The sequence below is a fragment of the Macaca mulatta genome, chromosome 6, assembly GCF_049350105.2.
Source record: "Macaca mulatta isolate MMU2019108-1 chromosome 6, T2T-MMU8v2.0, whole genome shotgun sequence".
NCBI classification, from domain to species: domain Eukaryota; kingdom Metazoa; phylum Chordata; class Mammalia; order Primates; family Cercopithecidae; genus Macaca; species Macaca mulatta.
Window position 1 is genome coordinate 16,556,371 of NC_133411.1, and position 15,881 is coordinate 16,572,251.

Here is a 15,881-nt window from a genome sequence, read left to right on the forward strand (position 1 = left end):
ACAATGATTTGCGGGTTTTGTATTTGTATTTTCTTGGAAGGTTTGGCCATGCTGGTCACAACAAAGCAAAACTGTGGGTCTAAATGTTATTCCATCGCTCAACTAGGGCCCTCCCTGACTGCCTCTTTAAAGCAGAGAAGTGAGGATTGATGGTATTGGCATAATTCTCATTGTTCCTATAGTGGGAATTTTTCAGTAAACTCAGCCCTAGTATTTACAATGGTTATAAGGACACCACTGTGGTGAAAGTGGTTACTGTAAACCATAAACCATGCATGGCAAAAAATTGGCATGCAGGTCACCACCCCCTCCTCCCAATGCCGGGGCAGACGTCGCAGTGATTCGCTGCATTCCATGCCCCTGAGACTCCTCAGTAGGATGTGCCAGTGACCAGAGATCAGGGAGTGTCCATGAATTGGAATCTGTTTGCCATTCCTGCCTTAAACTGTGGATATACTGACGTTGGAAAGAAGAGATGGCTGAAGAAGCCCTTGATGATGTTTTTTGAATCACTTTAATACTCTTCTGTCTCTTTAACTTAAAAAAATTTAGTGGTGGTAAATACACATAATGTAAAATTCACCATCTTAAACATTTTAAAATGTACGGTTCAGTGATGTGAAATGCATTATCACTGCTGGGCAACCAATCTCAGGACTCCATTTTCATCTTGCAAAATGGAAACTCTGTATCCATTAAACAACTCCCCATTCTCTCCTGTCAACTATCACTCTGCTTTCTGTCTCTAAAATTTGACTACTCTAGGTACATCATAGAAGTTGGAATCAAAGAGTGTTTGTGTTTTTGGAGCTAGCTTATTTCACTTTAATGTCCTCAAAATTTATCCACATTGTAGCGTGTATCAGAATTTTCTTCCTTTTAAAGAATTGATAATAATCCATTGTGTGTGTGTGTGTGTATATATATATGTGTATATATATATGTGTGTGTGTATATATATGTATATATCTCCCACGTTTTGTTTATTTATTTATCTGTAAATGGACACTTGGGTTGCTTTCATCTTCTGGCTATTACAGATAATGCTGCCATGAATATGGGTGTGCAGGTATCTCTTTGAGATCCTGCTTTCAATTCTTTCAGATATGTATTCAAAAGTAGAATTGTGGATCACAAGGCAATTCTATTTTTTAATATTTCGAGGAAGCGTTATACTATTTTTCATAGCAGTGGCACCATTTTATATTCCCACCGACAATGCACAAAAGTCCCAATTTCTCCACATCCTTGCTGATACTTGTTGTTATGTTTTTGATAGTGGCATCTCAATGGTCATGAAGCAGTATATTAGTCTGCTTTCACACTGTTGATAAAGTCATAACAAGACTGAAAGAAAAAGAGGTATAATCGACTTACAGTTCCACATGGCTGGGGAAGCCTCACAATCATGGTAGAAGGCAAGGAGGAGCAAGTCACATCTTACATGGATGGCAGCAGGTAAAGAGAGAACTTGTGTGGGGAAACTCTCATTTTCAGATCTCTCGAGACTGATTCACTATCATGAGAACAGGACAAGAAAGACCTGCCCCCATAATTCAGTCACCTCCCACTGGGTTCCTCTCATGACACATGGGAATTGTGGGAGTTACAGTTCAAGATGAGACTTGGGTGGGGACACAGCTAAACCATATCAGGTGGCATGTCACTGTGGCTTTAATTTCCATTTCCCTAATGATCAGTGATGTTAAGCGTCTTTTCATGTGTTTATTGGCCATTTAAATATCTTATCTGAAGAAATTTCTATTCAAATTGTTTGCTCATTTTTGTATTTGTTTGTGTGTGTATGTATGTTGTAGGAGTTACCTATATGTTCTAGATATTAACTCCTTATCAGATATGTAATTTGCAAATATTTTCTTTCATTCCCTGGGTTGCATTTGCACTCTGTTGATTATTTTCTTTGATGCACAAAAGTTTTTCCATTTTATGTACTGAATTTTGTCTACTTTTGCCTTTGTTGTCCATGCTTTTGGTGTCATGTCCAAGAAATCATTGCTAAATCCAGTGTCACAAAGTTTTACCCCTATATTTTTTAAAAGAGCTTTATAGTTTAAGCTCTTACTGTGTCTTTAATATATTTTGAGTTAATTTTTGTATATGGTATAAAGTGAGGGTCCAACTTTATTCTTTTGTATGTAGATGTTAAGTTTTCCCAGCACCATGTATTGGAAAGACTGTCCTTTCAATATTGAATAGTCTTGGCACCCTTTTCAAAATCAATTAATCATACATGCAAGGGTTTATTTCTGGCTTCTATATTCTCCATTGACCTATATGTCTGTCTTTATGCCAGAACTACACTGTTTTGATTACTGTCGTTTTGTAATAGGCTTTAAAATCAGGAAGTCTGAGACCTCCAGCCTGTTCTTTTTCAAGATTGTTTTGGCTTAACACTATTTTAAGCAAATTTATGTTAAATTTATAAAGTTTATATCGTGGAACTTTTTTCTGCCCTATTTACCAGACAAAGTTTCCCACTGAAATGATTGTTTTTCTTGAAATAAATAACCACAAATCTGTTACCTATTTTAGGCACATTGATTCTTTGAAATTATTTGCCTATCCTCGTGGCTGATTGGAAAACTTCATTATGAGTCATGGAACCTGACTTCCAGGCCTAGGTCTGCCACCAGTGAGCAATTATGTCATCAGACAAGTCACATAACTTGATAAACTTCTTAGTTTTCCCCTTCATGAAGGGGAAAAGATTATTCTTAGGGTCTCTTTTGTCTCTCAATGTCTAAGTTTTTATCAGGCAGATTAGCATTCAGATATTTGCCAAGTAATTATTTCTTTTGATGTAATATACATGTTTTTGTTCTTGTTAAACCTTTCTACTTTTTCATCATGACACATGTGCAAATATCTCCACATACACACATATGTATATATGTATGTGTGTACATATATATGTGCATATATATATGATCTATTGATGTCCTTCCTGTAAAGAGCATAGCTGAGCATCTCAGATATGGAACCAACCAGACTTCTGATATGCAAAGAACAAACAACTTTTTTTTTCCTCATTGCTCCTCATTAAACTTAATCTATGGAATAGTGTTTTTCCAACCCCGGGTAGTCTTTAGCATCTCAGCAGATTTGAACTTTGCTGGAAAATTAAAAGTCCACCCAGTTGTAAAATCATGGGACACCTTATGCCACACTTGCACAGCTGTTTCACGGTTAATTTGGGGCTTCTCTTCTACTCTGGCTCCAACCAGCCTCCAAATCAGATTCATGTAGTGGGTGTAGTGGGCAGAAATGTTGTCCTCATCATGGGCTGTTTCTCCCTCTATGAGATAAACGGTTCCACCCTATTCCTTGCTCACTAGCCGCTGTTTGGAGCCCTGAGAGAAGAAAGACTAGACGGAAAGGTAAGGAAGCAGTTGTTTTCCTGGTAAAGTTGTAATCTGGTCATGTTTCCATCCGGTGTGGTATCTTCAAAATGTTGACTTTTTTCTCTTGTTGCATGCATCCTTGTCCCTGCAAACTCTGGAAGTTCAGGTCATTACCTGCACAGTCCCACCTTTCTCTTTTCATGTTTAGACAGGTGGGAATCAGGGAGTCATCCTGTTGTCTTCTAAATTCTAAGGTATACAGCCAGCCTTTCCATGGAGTTCTCTTAAAACCTTCTTCAGCTGGCTTCCAGGAAAGGGAAAACAGCAAATCAGAGCACTGTCTGCAGAGAAGGTCCTTACGACTGGACTTTTCAAAAACCCAAGGAATTCTGTCTTCTGTTATGCAAGCTAGAGGGAAATAAAAGGGCCACACCTGCAAAGCTGTTTCACAGTTTCTTGACTAGGACTCACGGCTGCTCTAGACTCTTGCTATTCAAAGTGTAGTCTTTGGACCAAGGGCAATGGCTTTACCTGGGAGCTTGTTAAATATACAAACATTGCGTTGTACAAAATCCCCAGGTGATTCTTGCACACTTTAAAATTTGAGAGGCACTGATCAAGAACTCGGAATGGATAGTGCCTTAAAATGTGTATAGGAGTCTCTGCTGAGGCCAGGAAAAGTCACATTCAGCACCCTGTTACATACACATACACCATAAGGTTATAAACAATAAAATATTGAGACAGTACATGGATAGAAAGGAATGAAAAGAGAAGATGAGGTGACAAATTTTTAACACTAATTAGGTCAGATGGAATAAATTTTAGGGTTAGCAAGCGTTTCATCTGATGTCATCACATTGGTACTTGTAGAAGTCTATTTTCCATTTATTTTCAGTTTATTTTTCACTTTGAGTCTTGGTTGCATGTTCCCCCCCCGGCCCATCTTTTGTTAATTGCTTTTCCTGCCATGTCTTAGTCGTTGCCCTCCTAACCCCCCTGTGCTAAGTCAGCAGTTTGGGTTCTTTATTTGTTTAGTTCATGTGATTCAGAGATTTCTTTTTGTAAACTTGGTAAACTTTTCCATATTTCCAGTTATATTGTTAGTGGGTTTGGAACATTTTTTCCATTTATAGAACCCTTATTGAAGTTGTTGAGTCTTGGAACTGTTAACTATTCAGTTATTTGTCATAAAAATATGGTGTGTGTGTGTGTGTGTGTGTGTGTGTGTGTGTGTTTAATGGGAGTCAGTTAAAATAATTACAAAGAAATTGAGGCTAAATAAAACTGCAATTTGTTGTTTTGTCAGTAGGCCAGTATGCTCTACTTATACATTAAAAACATATACATTTCAACATTTTTGTTTCCTTTAATTGTAAATGACTTATCTGAAAAGCTTTGGGCTGGACTTAATTTCTGCACGCCATCTGTTACCACTGGATTTTAGACCATTCTGTTTGGCTCAGGCACATAGAACACAGTTAATTTCCCCATCACTCTTCTGAATGCAACTATTTATATTACAATTTGTGAAGTTAAACGTATTTTGATATATTAACTTCTTCATCTTCTTCTGGCAAATGAAACTTTTATCTTCAATTGGAGTTTTTAATAGTTGAAGACGTTTAAGATAAACAAACCTCAAGGACTTTTTCTTCCATTCCTACATTTCTTTGTTAGACACCCACTTACCCAACTCGTGTCTCTACCATTTAAGTATCATAATGTTCACTTTGTTTCCCTCACTCTCTCTTATTGCAGGGCTAGCCAGAAGCAACATTATGCAGCTGGTCTTTGGTAATGCAGCTTTTTCTTTTTTTTTAGAGCTTTAAATTTTGGAATAATTTTATATCTACAGAACAGTGGCAGAACTTTCTCATGTACCATTCACCCAGTTTTTCCTATTAACATACGACATAATTGTGGTCTAGTGATCACATCTAGGAAATTGACATTGGTCTATTTACTTGCTGTGATTTGAATATTTGTCTCCTCTAAAACTCACGTTGACACTTACTCCTCAATGTGGTAGTATTGAGAGGTGGGGCCTTTAAGAAGTGATTGAGTCATGAGGACTCTGCCCTCATGAATGGATTAATCCATGTATGAATGAATGAATGAGTGGGCTTATGGGTTATTACCAGCATGGGTCTGGTAGTTTTGCAAAAAGAGGAAGAGAGAGCCGAGCTAACATGCACATCCCCCTCACCATGTCATATCCTATGACACCCTGGGACTCTCTGCAGAGTCCCAGTAAGAAGGCCTACACCAGATATGGCCTCTCTGCCTTAGACTTCTCAGCCTCTGTAGTAAGAAATAAATTCTTTTCCCTTACAAGTAATGCAGTTTAAGGTATTCTGTAATAAGCAACAGAAAATGGACTAAGATATTACTGTAACCAAACTATTTTATTTAGATTTCACCAGTTTTTCGACTCATGTCTCTTTTCTCTTCCAGGATACCATCCCAGATACCTCATTGCATTTAGTTCTCATCCCTCCTTAGCCTCCTCTGACCTGTGGTAGTTTCTGGGTTTTTCCTTGTTTTTCATGACCTTGTGAGTTCAGGGATTTTGTAGAATGTCCCTCAACTTGGGTGCGTCTGATGCCTTTCTCATGTTTGGATGGGGGTTATACATTTTTGAGAATAATACTACAGAGGTGAAGTGCCCTTGTCATTGTGTGCAAATGGCAGTGACTGACATTGACTTGAGTTATAATTGGTGAAGCTGACCTTTACCACATGCCTAAGGTTGTATCCAGTAGGCAACCTTTCATTTATAATCTTTGGCACTACAACCCACTTTCTACACCATGTTCCCTTCTGCTTACCCAGAATGGATAATAATTCCCTTCTTCCCTTAAGATAAATCTCTCAGAATTTTTTTTGTATTTTGTACTTATTTATTTTCTAACTTTTATTTTGGGTTCAAGTGTACATGTGCAGGTTTGTTACATATGTAAATTGCATGTCATGGGAGTTTGGTATACAGATTATTTCATCTCCCAGGTAATAAGCACAGTACCTGGTAGGTAACTTCTTAATCCTTCCTCTCCTCCCACCCTCCACCATCAAGTAGGCTCTGATGTCTATTGTCCCCTTCTTTACATCCATGGCATTCAATGTTTAGCTCCCACTTATAAGCAAGAACATGCAGAATTTGGTTTTCTCTTCCTGCATTAGGGTGATGGCCTCCAGCTCCATCTATGTGGCTGCAAAGGATATAATCTTGTTTCTTCTATGGCTGTGTAGTATTTCATGGTACACATGTATGATATTTTCTTTTCTTTCTTTTTTTTGAGATGGAGTCTCGCTCTGTTGCCCAGGCTGGAGTGCAGTGGCATGATCTTGGCTCATTGCAACCTTCGCCTCCTGGGTTTCACTATTCTCCTGCCTCAGCCTCCTGAGTAGCTGGGACTACAGGTGCCCGCCACCACACCTGGCTAATTTTTTATATTTTTAGTAGAGACAGGGTTTCACCGTGTTAGCCAGGATGGTCTCGATCTCCTGACCTTATGATCCACCTGCCTTGGCCTCCCAGAGTGGTGGGATTACAGGTGTGAGCCACCGCACCTGGCCTATATGTACCATATTTTCTTTATTCAATCTTCTGCTGATGGGTATCTAGGTTGGTTCCATATCTTTGCTATTGTGAATAGTGCTGTGATGAGCATACATGTGCATGTGTCTTTATGGTAGAATAATTTATGTTTCTTTGGGCATTTACCCCAAAATGGGGCTGCTGGGTTGAATGGTAATTCTATTTTGAGTTGTTTGAGAAATTGCCACATTGCTTTCCACAATGGCTGAACTAATTTATGTTTTGCTCAGCAGTGTATAAGCCTTCTATTTTCTTGACAATCTTGCCAGCATCTGTTATTTTTTGACTTCTTAATAATAGTCATTCTGACTGGTGTGAGATGCTATCTCATTGTGGTTTTAATTTGAATTTCTCTAATGATTAGTGATGTTGAGCATTTTTTCATATGCTTGTTGACTGAATGTATGTCTTCTTTTGAAAAGTGTCTGTTCATGTCCTTTGCCCATTTTTTAATCAGACTGTTCATTTGTTTCTTGTAAATTTGTTTTAAGTTCCTTATAGATTCTGGATATTAGATCTTGGTCAGAAGCATAGTTTGCAAATATATTCTCCCAGTCTTTAGGTTGTCTGTTTACTTTGTTGACAGTTCCTTTTGCTCTGCAGAAGCTCTTTGATTAATTAGGTACCACTTATCAATATTTGTTTTTGTTGCAATTGCTTTTGGCATCTTCATCATGAAATCTTTGCCAGGGCCTATGTCCAGAATGGTATTTCCTAAGTTATATTCTAGGCTTTTTTTTTTTTATATATAGTTTTGGGTTTTAGATTTAACTCCTTAGTCCATCTTTAGTTGATTTTTGTATATGGTGTAATAAAGGAGTCTAGTTTCAATCTTCTGCATATGGTTATCCAGTTATCTAATCATCATTTATTTATTAGGGAGTCCTTTCCCTATTGCTTGTTTTAGTCAACATTGTTGAAGATCAGATAGTTCTAGGTGTGTGGCATTATTTCTGGGCTTTATTTTCTGTTCCATTGGTCTGTGTGTCTGTTTTTGTGCCAGTACCATGCTGTTTTGGTTATTGTTGCCTTGCAATACATCTCAAAGTTGGGTAATGTGAGGCTTCCAGCTTTGTTCTTTTTACTTAGGACTGCCTTTGCTATTTAGGCTTTCTTTTGGTTTCATATGAATTTTAAAATAGTATTTTTCTAATTTTGTGAAGAATGTTATTGGTAATTTGATAGGTAGTTTGAATCTGTACACTGCTTTGGGCAGTATGGCCATTTTAACAATATTGATTCTTCCTATCCATGAGCATGGAATGTTTTTACATTTGTTTGTGTCATCTCTGATTTTTTTTGAACAGTGTTGTAGAGATCTTTTACCTGCCTGGTAAGCTGTATTCCTAGGTATCTTCTTCTTTTTGTGGCTATTATGAATGGGATTGCATTCTTGATTCAGCTCTCAGCTTGGATATTATTGGTGTATAGAAATACCACTGATTCTTGTACATTGATTTTGTATCCTGAAACTTTGGTGAACCTGTTTATCAGATCTAGGAGCTTTTGGGCCTAGAGAAACTATGGGGTATTCTAGGTATAGAATAGTATAATCTGCACATAGAGATAGTTTGACTTCCTCTCTTCCTATTTGGGTGCCTTTTATTTCTTCCTCTTGCCTGATTGCTCTGGCCAGCATTTTCAGTACTATGTTGAATAAGAGTAGTGACAGTGGGCATCCTTATCTTGTTCCAGCTCTCAAGGGAAATTCTCCCAGCTTTTGCCCATTCAGTATGATGTTGGCTGTGAATTTGTCATAGATGGTTTTGAGGTATGTTCCATCAGTGCCTAGTTTGTTGAGAGTTTCTAATATGAAGGGATGTTGAATTTTATTAAGTGATTTCTTCATCTATTGAGATAATCATGTGGTTTTTGTTTTTAGTTCTGTTTATTTGACAAATCAGATCTATTGATTTGTGTATACTGAACCAATTTTGTATTCCAAGGATAAAGTCTACTTAATTGTGTTGGATTAGCTTTTTGATGTGCTGCTGAATTCAGTTTGCTAGCATTTTGTTGCAGATTTGTGCATCTATGTTCATCAAAGATATTGGCTTGAAGTTTTCTTTTTTTGCTGTGCCTCTGCCAGGTTTTGGTATTAGGATGATGCTGGCCTCATAGAATAATTTACATAGGAGCCCTTCCTCTTCAATTTTTTGGAATAGTTTCAGTAGAAATGATACCAGCTCTTCTTTACATTTAGTAGAATTCAGCTATGAATTCTTCTGGTCATGGCTTTTTTTTCTGGTTGGTAGAATTTTTATTATTGACTCAATTTCAGAACTTGTTATTGGTCTGTTCAGGGATTCAATTTCTTTCTGGTTCAATCTTGAGAAGTTGTATGTGCCTAGGAATTTATGCCTTTCTTCTAACTTGTGTACATAGAGGTGTTCATAGTAGTCTCTAAGGGTTTTTTGTATTTCTGTAGGGTCAGTGGTAATGTCCCCTTTGTAATTTCTGATTGTGTTTATTTGGATATTCTCTCTTTTTCTTTTCTATATTTTTAGTCTAGCTAGCAGTCTATCTGTCTTATTTATCCTTTCAAGGAACCCACTCCTGGAACTGTAGATTTGTATTTTTTTTATTATCTCAATTTCCTTTAGTCCAATTCTGATTTTGGTTATTTTTAATTTTCTGCTACATTTGGGGTTAGTTTGCTCTTGTTTCTCTAGCTCCTCTAAGTGTGATGTTAGGTTGTTAATTTGAAATCTTTCTAAATTTTCGATGTGAATGTTAGTGCTATAAACTTCCCTCTTAACACTGCCTTAGCTGTGTCCCAGATATTCCGGTATGTTGTATCTTTATTTTCATTACAAGGAATTTCTTAATTTCTGCCTTAATTTCATTGCTTATCCAAAAGTCATTTAGGAGCAAGTTTTTAAATTTCCATGTAATTGTATGGTTTTGAGTGATCTTCTTAGTTTGGTTTCTATTTTTATTGCCTGCCATCTGAGAATGTTTGATATGATTTCAGGTTTTTAAAATTTGCTGAGAATTGTTTTATGGCTGATTGTATGGTTGATTTTAGAGTATGTGCCATGTGCATATGAGAAGAATATATTTCTATTTCTTTTGGGTAGAGAGTTCTGTAGATGTCTATTAGGCCCATTGGGTCAAGGATCAAGTTCAAGTCCAAAAATATTTGTTTTCTGCCTTGATGATCTGTCTTATAATGTCATTGGGATATTGAAGTCTCCCATATTATTGTGTGGCTATCTCAGTCTCTTCATAGGTCTCTAAGAATTTCCTTTATGCATCTGGGTGCTCCTGTTTTGGATGCATATATATTTAGGATAGTTAGATCCTCTTATTGAATCTAACTGTTTACTATTATGTAATGCCCTTGTCTTTTTTGATCATTATTGGCTTAAATTTTGTTTTGTGTGAAATTAGAATAGCAACCTCTTCTTTTTTCTGTTTTCCATTTTCTTGATAGATTTTCCTCCATAGCTTTACTTTGACCCTATGGCTGTCATTGCATGTGAGATGGGTCTCTTGAAGACAGCATACAGTTGTGTCTTCCTTGTGCTTCTACATCCAACTTGCCACCCTGTGCCTTTTAGTTGGGGCATTTAGCCCGTTTACATTCAGGTTAATATTGATATGTGTGGGTTTAATTCTGTGCTCATATTGTAAGTTGATTATTATGCAGACTTGATTGTGTTTTTGCTTTGTAGTGTCAGTGATCTACATGCTTAGGTGTGTTTTTGTGGTCCCCAGTAATGGTCTTTCTTTTTCATATTTAGCACTCTTTTAAAGACCTCCCATAAGGCAAGTCTGGTGGTAATGAATTCCCTTAGCATTTACTTGTCTGAAAAGGATCTCGCTTCTCCTTTGCTTATGAAGCTTAGGTTTTCTGGATATGAAACTCTTTGTTGGAATTTTTTTTCTTTCAGAATGCTGAATATAGGCCCCCAATCTCTTCTGGCTTATAGGATTTCTACTGAAGGGTTCAATGTTAGCTTAATGGGGTTCCATTTGTAGGTGACCTGTCCCTTTTCTCTGGCTGCTTTTAACATTTTTTTCTTTCACTTTTACCTTGGAGAGTCTAATGACTATGTTTCTTGGGAATGGTCATCTTGCATAGTATCTTGCCGGGGTTCTCTGCATTTCATGGATTTGAATGTTAGCTTCTATAGTGGGGTCGAAAAAAATTTCATGAATGATATTCTCAAATATGTTTTCCAAGTTGCTTGCTTTTTCTCTTTCTTTCAGGGATGCCAATGAGTCATAGATTTAGTCTCTTTACATAATCCCACATTTCTTGGAGATTTTGTTCATTCATCCTATTATTTTTTCTTAGTTTTGTTTGTGGTATTTTAGAGAACTAGTCTTTGAGCTCTGCGAGTCCTCCTTTAGCTTGGTTAATTTTGCTGTTAATACTTGCAGTTGACATTTGAAATTCTTGAAGTGAATTTCTTAGCTCTATCAGATCAGTTTGGCTCTTTCTTTAAATAGCCATTTTGTCTTTTATCTCCTATGTAACTTTATTTTATTCCTTGGATTCCTTAGATTCCTTGGATTGGGTTTCAACTTTCTACTAGATATCAATGATCTTCATTCCTATCCATATTCTGAATTATATTTCGGTCATTTCAGCCATTTCAGCTTGGTTAAGAACCATTGCTGGGATACTATTGTGATCATTTGGATGTAAAAAGACACTCTGGTTCTTTGAGTTGCCAGAGTGCTTATGCTGGTTCTTTCTCATCTGTGTGGGATGATGTTCCTTTAATCCTTGAAGTTGCTGTCCTGTGGATGTTTTTTTTTTCTTTTATCTTCTTTGATGTCTTTGGCAGTTTGATTGTGGTATAAGGTGGGTTCAGTTGACTGGGTTTGTTTCTGGAAGATTTTAGGTGGCTGAGGCTCAGCTCAGTGCTCCTTGTCTGCATGTTCTTACTCTGGGAGGCTGTAACTGGGTCTCTAGCTTTGTTCTGTGGCCCCTCAAAGTTAAAAACCTGCTGTGCCAGAGAGACCAAGGTGTTCCCAGTCCACTGGCCACCACACTTTGAAGGGTGGTGTTGGCCAAAGCACTTCATTGGGGTGTTGGCAGCATGATCCATGCTCACTTACACATGCCGGTAGCCATGGCAATATGGTGGGGTGCGTGTGTGTTAGCTGGCAGAAGCAGGGCTGCAGCATTCCTGCATGTGCTTCCACCTGCAGTGGGGCACAAGGGGGTTGCCTGCATGTGTTCATACTGTCAGCAGTGGTGGTGCAGGGGTGGGTGGGGTTGCCAGTGTCTGTGTGTGTGTTTGCACCAGCAGTGGTCTTGGCATGGGGGTGTGGAGCCACTGGTATTTATTGGTGCATTCACAACAATTGTGGTGTCAGCATGGATGGGGCGAGATTGCTGGTGTTTGTGTGCACATTTGCACCAGCAATGGTGGTGTGGTTGAGTGCCCACATGTTAGCTGGAGGTGGGGGTGGTGGGTTGCGCTCGTATCAGCAGCAGCAGCAGGGTCTGCACACACATGCACTGGGAGGAGAGAGAGTGTGAGGCCCACACATGTGCACACAGCAGCAAAGAGGTTGGGGATAGGGGAAAGGTTGTGGGCAAGTGAACACCAGAAAAGTGGCACAAGGGAAGCTGTGATGAAAAGAGACTATGTGTGGGCTGGTGTGCATCAGCAGGGTCGCTCTGCTGGAGCTCTCTGATAGTCAGGCAAGGTCTACCGACAAAGGAGCTATGATGAGGGTTCCTGGAAGCACCCTGGTTGAGCATCTGAGGTTGCAGTGCCATCAGGTGTGGCCAGGCTGGGGCCCCAGCAGAGGCCAACAGACAGGAGAGCACTCAGGGTGGACTTGCCTCACCTCACAGACAAGACCGCCCTCCTCTGTCCAGGTCTGACAGTTCCCCTATGGCCAAAGTCACCTAGAGGACCATGACGAGCCTTGGGGAATTGGTGTCCCTGGCCAGCTCCGCTGCAGCTGCTCCCACACCAAACTCTGCAGGCTCCGTACAGGCTGGAGTCCTGCTCCTACCCCCTCTCTAAGCAACTCTCCCTGCCAGCTCAAGTGTCCGTGGCGGTCATGGGGTTTTCTGCTGCCTGGAGTCTGGAGGTCCATGGTGGGAGTGGGCTGCTCCTTACCTCTTCAACCCACCCCTTCCCCAGGAGTCGCTGGGGGCTAGGAATGAGTCCTGGTGCTCAGTAAACCTGTGCAGGGCATCCAGGTTTTTCCCCTTCAGCCCAGCTTGTGTCCTCACTCCATCCACTCTGAATGCCTTTCCTCTGAAGTCTGCTTAAAGGGTGCCAGTCTTCCTGACATCCCCGTCTCCCAGTCGTAGATGTTCCTCCTGGCTGCATCTAGTTGGCCATTGTGGCTGAGACTCAACTGCATTTTTTAAAGGAATATGTGATAAGAACATTGAAACTTGATATTTCAAATCATATGGACCAACTCCAAAAAATACTCATGCATTCCTATGAAAAGCCTCTTCACAATCAGAAAAATTTTTGAGAGAATTATATATAACCAATAAAACATTTAAATATTGTTTTCTCTCCAAGGTTATTTAGATTCCCAGCTTCATCTCTAATAATAGAACCATGGAAGAGAAGGCTTTGTCTCCTGTTAAAATTATTTCAGCCATCAAAAAGTCTGACAGGCAGCTTGGCGAGAGTTTAATCTTTTCCTAGGCTATGAGGCAGGCTCCAGGGAGGAAGAAGAGTTGGGAGGACTGTGTAGTTTTTCTAGAACTTTTGACATCATTCTACTTCATCTGCTGCCTTCTCTTCCATGCAACAAGTTCTGCCCTGGGCTCCCTATAATTTGTAATACTGTTAAAAAAACGTAGTAAACCATGGCAAGGGGCTAGGTCTAAGTGAGGTCAACTTACCATTTAAGAGAGGAGCAGGCTAGGGTGTGTGGGTGCAAGATTGGGTTTCCCAGCAGCAAAAATGGGTAATGCAGATATTTGCCAATCATTTTGTTTTTGTTTTTGTTTTTTGTCTTGAGATAGTCCTTGTTGTTTTGACTAGGCAGTGTGTTGTACTTTGCATGTGATTATTTTCTGAGATGGTTGCTTACTTTCTTTCTCTCTTCACTTCTTCTTTGTCCAATAGGCTTTATTTTCTAATCTTCTTTGTGTCATGATTTCTCCCTCCCTTCTATTTTGCATGCACCTGTAGCAGATAGCTGGTGACCCATACTTATGCCTAAAGCCATTCCAGAGTCACCTGCCAGCAAAACCTGCACACTCTGATGGCTCTGTGCATCTCTTTGCCTGAGGGTGGTCTCTGACAGGGGGAGCAAGCCAAAAGACAAGGTAGTTAATTCTTCATGGATGACCCTTATCCAATAAGGGATAGGAGTTGGTGGATAGCTATCTTAGTTTCCTTCCCCCTCAGGTAGACAATTCTGAGCCAGGATCTGCACCAGCACTGTCTAACAGAACTTTATGTACTAGTGGAAATGTTCCACCACCTGCCCTGTCCAAAATGGTAGTCACTAGCCACATGAAGCTATTGAGCACTTAAAATGTGGCTAGTGTGGATGAGGAACTGAAATTTAAATTTTAGTTAATTTAAATGGAAATTTAAATAGCCATATGTAGTGAGTGGCTGCTGGGTTAGACAGTGCACACACACAGTCTCTCAGAAGGTCTCTGGTAGGATTGAGCACCATTGTTGTCCCCCACTTATTACTCTACCTCTCATTGGCTTTCCTGTTTCTAGCCTCACTCCCTTACCCCTCTGTACTTTCTGGAATTACTCCCCAAGTAAATGACAGGCTTAGAAATTCTTTTCTCAGAGACTGTTTGAGGGGATCCCAACCTAAGAAGCATTTGTTCTGTCTTTTCTGGTCCCGCCCTGTCTCTCTCCTAGTGTCTCTGACCTTTTTTCTGTGCTTCTGCCTCTGCATTCCTGCCTCCCAGTGGGTCTAAATGTACTAGGGTGTCAACGTGGGACATTTCCTGTGCACAATATAGACATCATTACAGTGCTGTGATGAGTGGAAACAGGCCTCAACTGTTTGCTTTCATTCTCAAAGGCCACCTTCTGACACTCTGGTGTGCACTACAGAGAAAATACAAAAGAAAAATTTTTCTTTATTCCTTCTGATTCTTGTTTTATTACCACAGGAATACATAGAAATCAAATTACCTATGCCCTTGGGCTTTTGCTGTAGGTCACATTCATCTCTTAAAAGGAAATAAGACAAAATAAAATAGAAATGACTATTACATATTCAAAGAAAGATCTTTTTCAAAAGACTAGAACAGTCTACTTGTTAAGAAAGATCTATTACCTTGCTGAAACTATTCATTTCTGAGTTTCCTACTTGCTTAGGATTGATGTTTGCCATAGAGAAGGATATTCCCCTCAAGGAAGAAGGGCACGGGGCACAGGCAAAGGCACAGATACAGGAAATGTGGGCTTCAAAGAAATTTATTCTCCTCCCCCACGCACACCTCTTGGAGCTCCTTAAATCTCATTGTGCAGGTCCTCAGTGCTCTGCCTGTTCTCACATCTCGGTCTTTTGGTTGCTTGCATTAATTCAAACTGATTAACTAACATCAAGAGTTTCTAAGACAAAATCTGCTATGTCAGTCCTATGAGCAGGCAGAAGGATAGAACAATATGAGGTGACATCCAATTACAACACAGGTGGACTAGCCAAGGAAAACACTTTGCTTTTAGGAAGCATCCTAACGTTACTCTAGGATGCTAATGTCATAAAGAACATAAAGACAAGTTATTTTTGAATGTGTTTGGGGTTTTCTGCGATAAGTTTTACATTTTTTCTGTTATCTTTAATTCTTATTTATTCTAAATCCAGAATTGAAAACAAGAAAGCAAAGCTACCATTATTTCTACATACATGATATGTTATGTAGAAAATCCTAAAGAATGTATAGACAAACTATAAGAACTCATAGGTAAATACAGTGTGGGTGCAAAAATCAATTATAT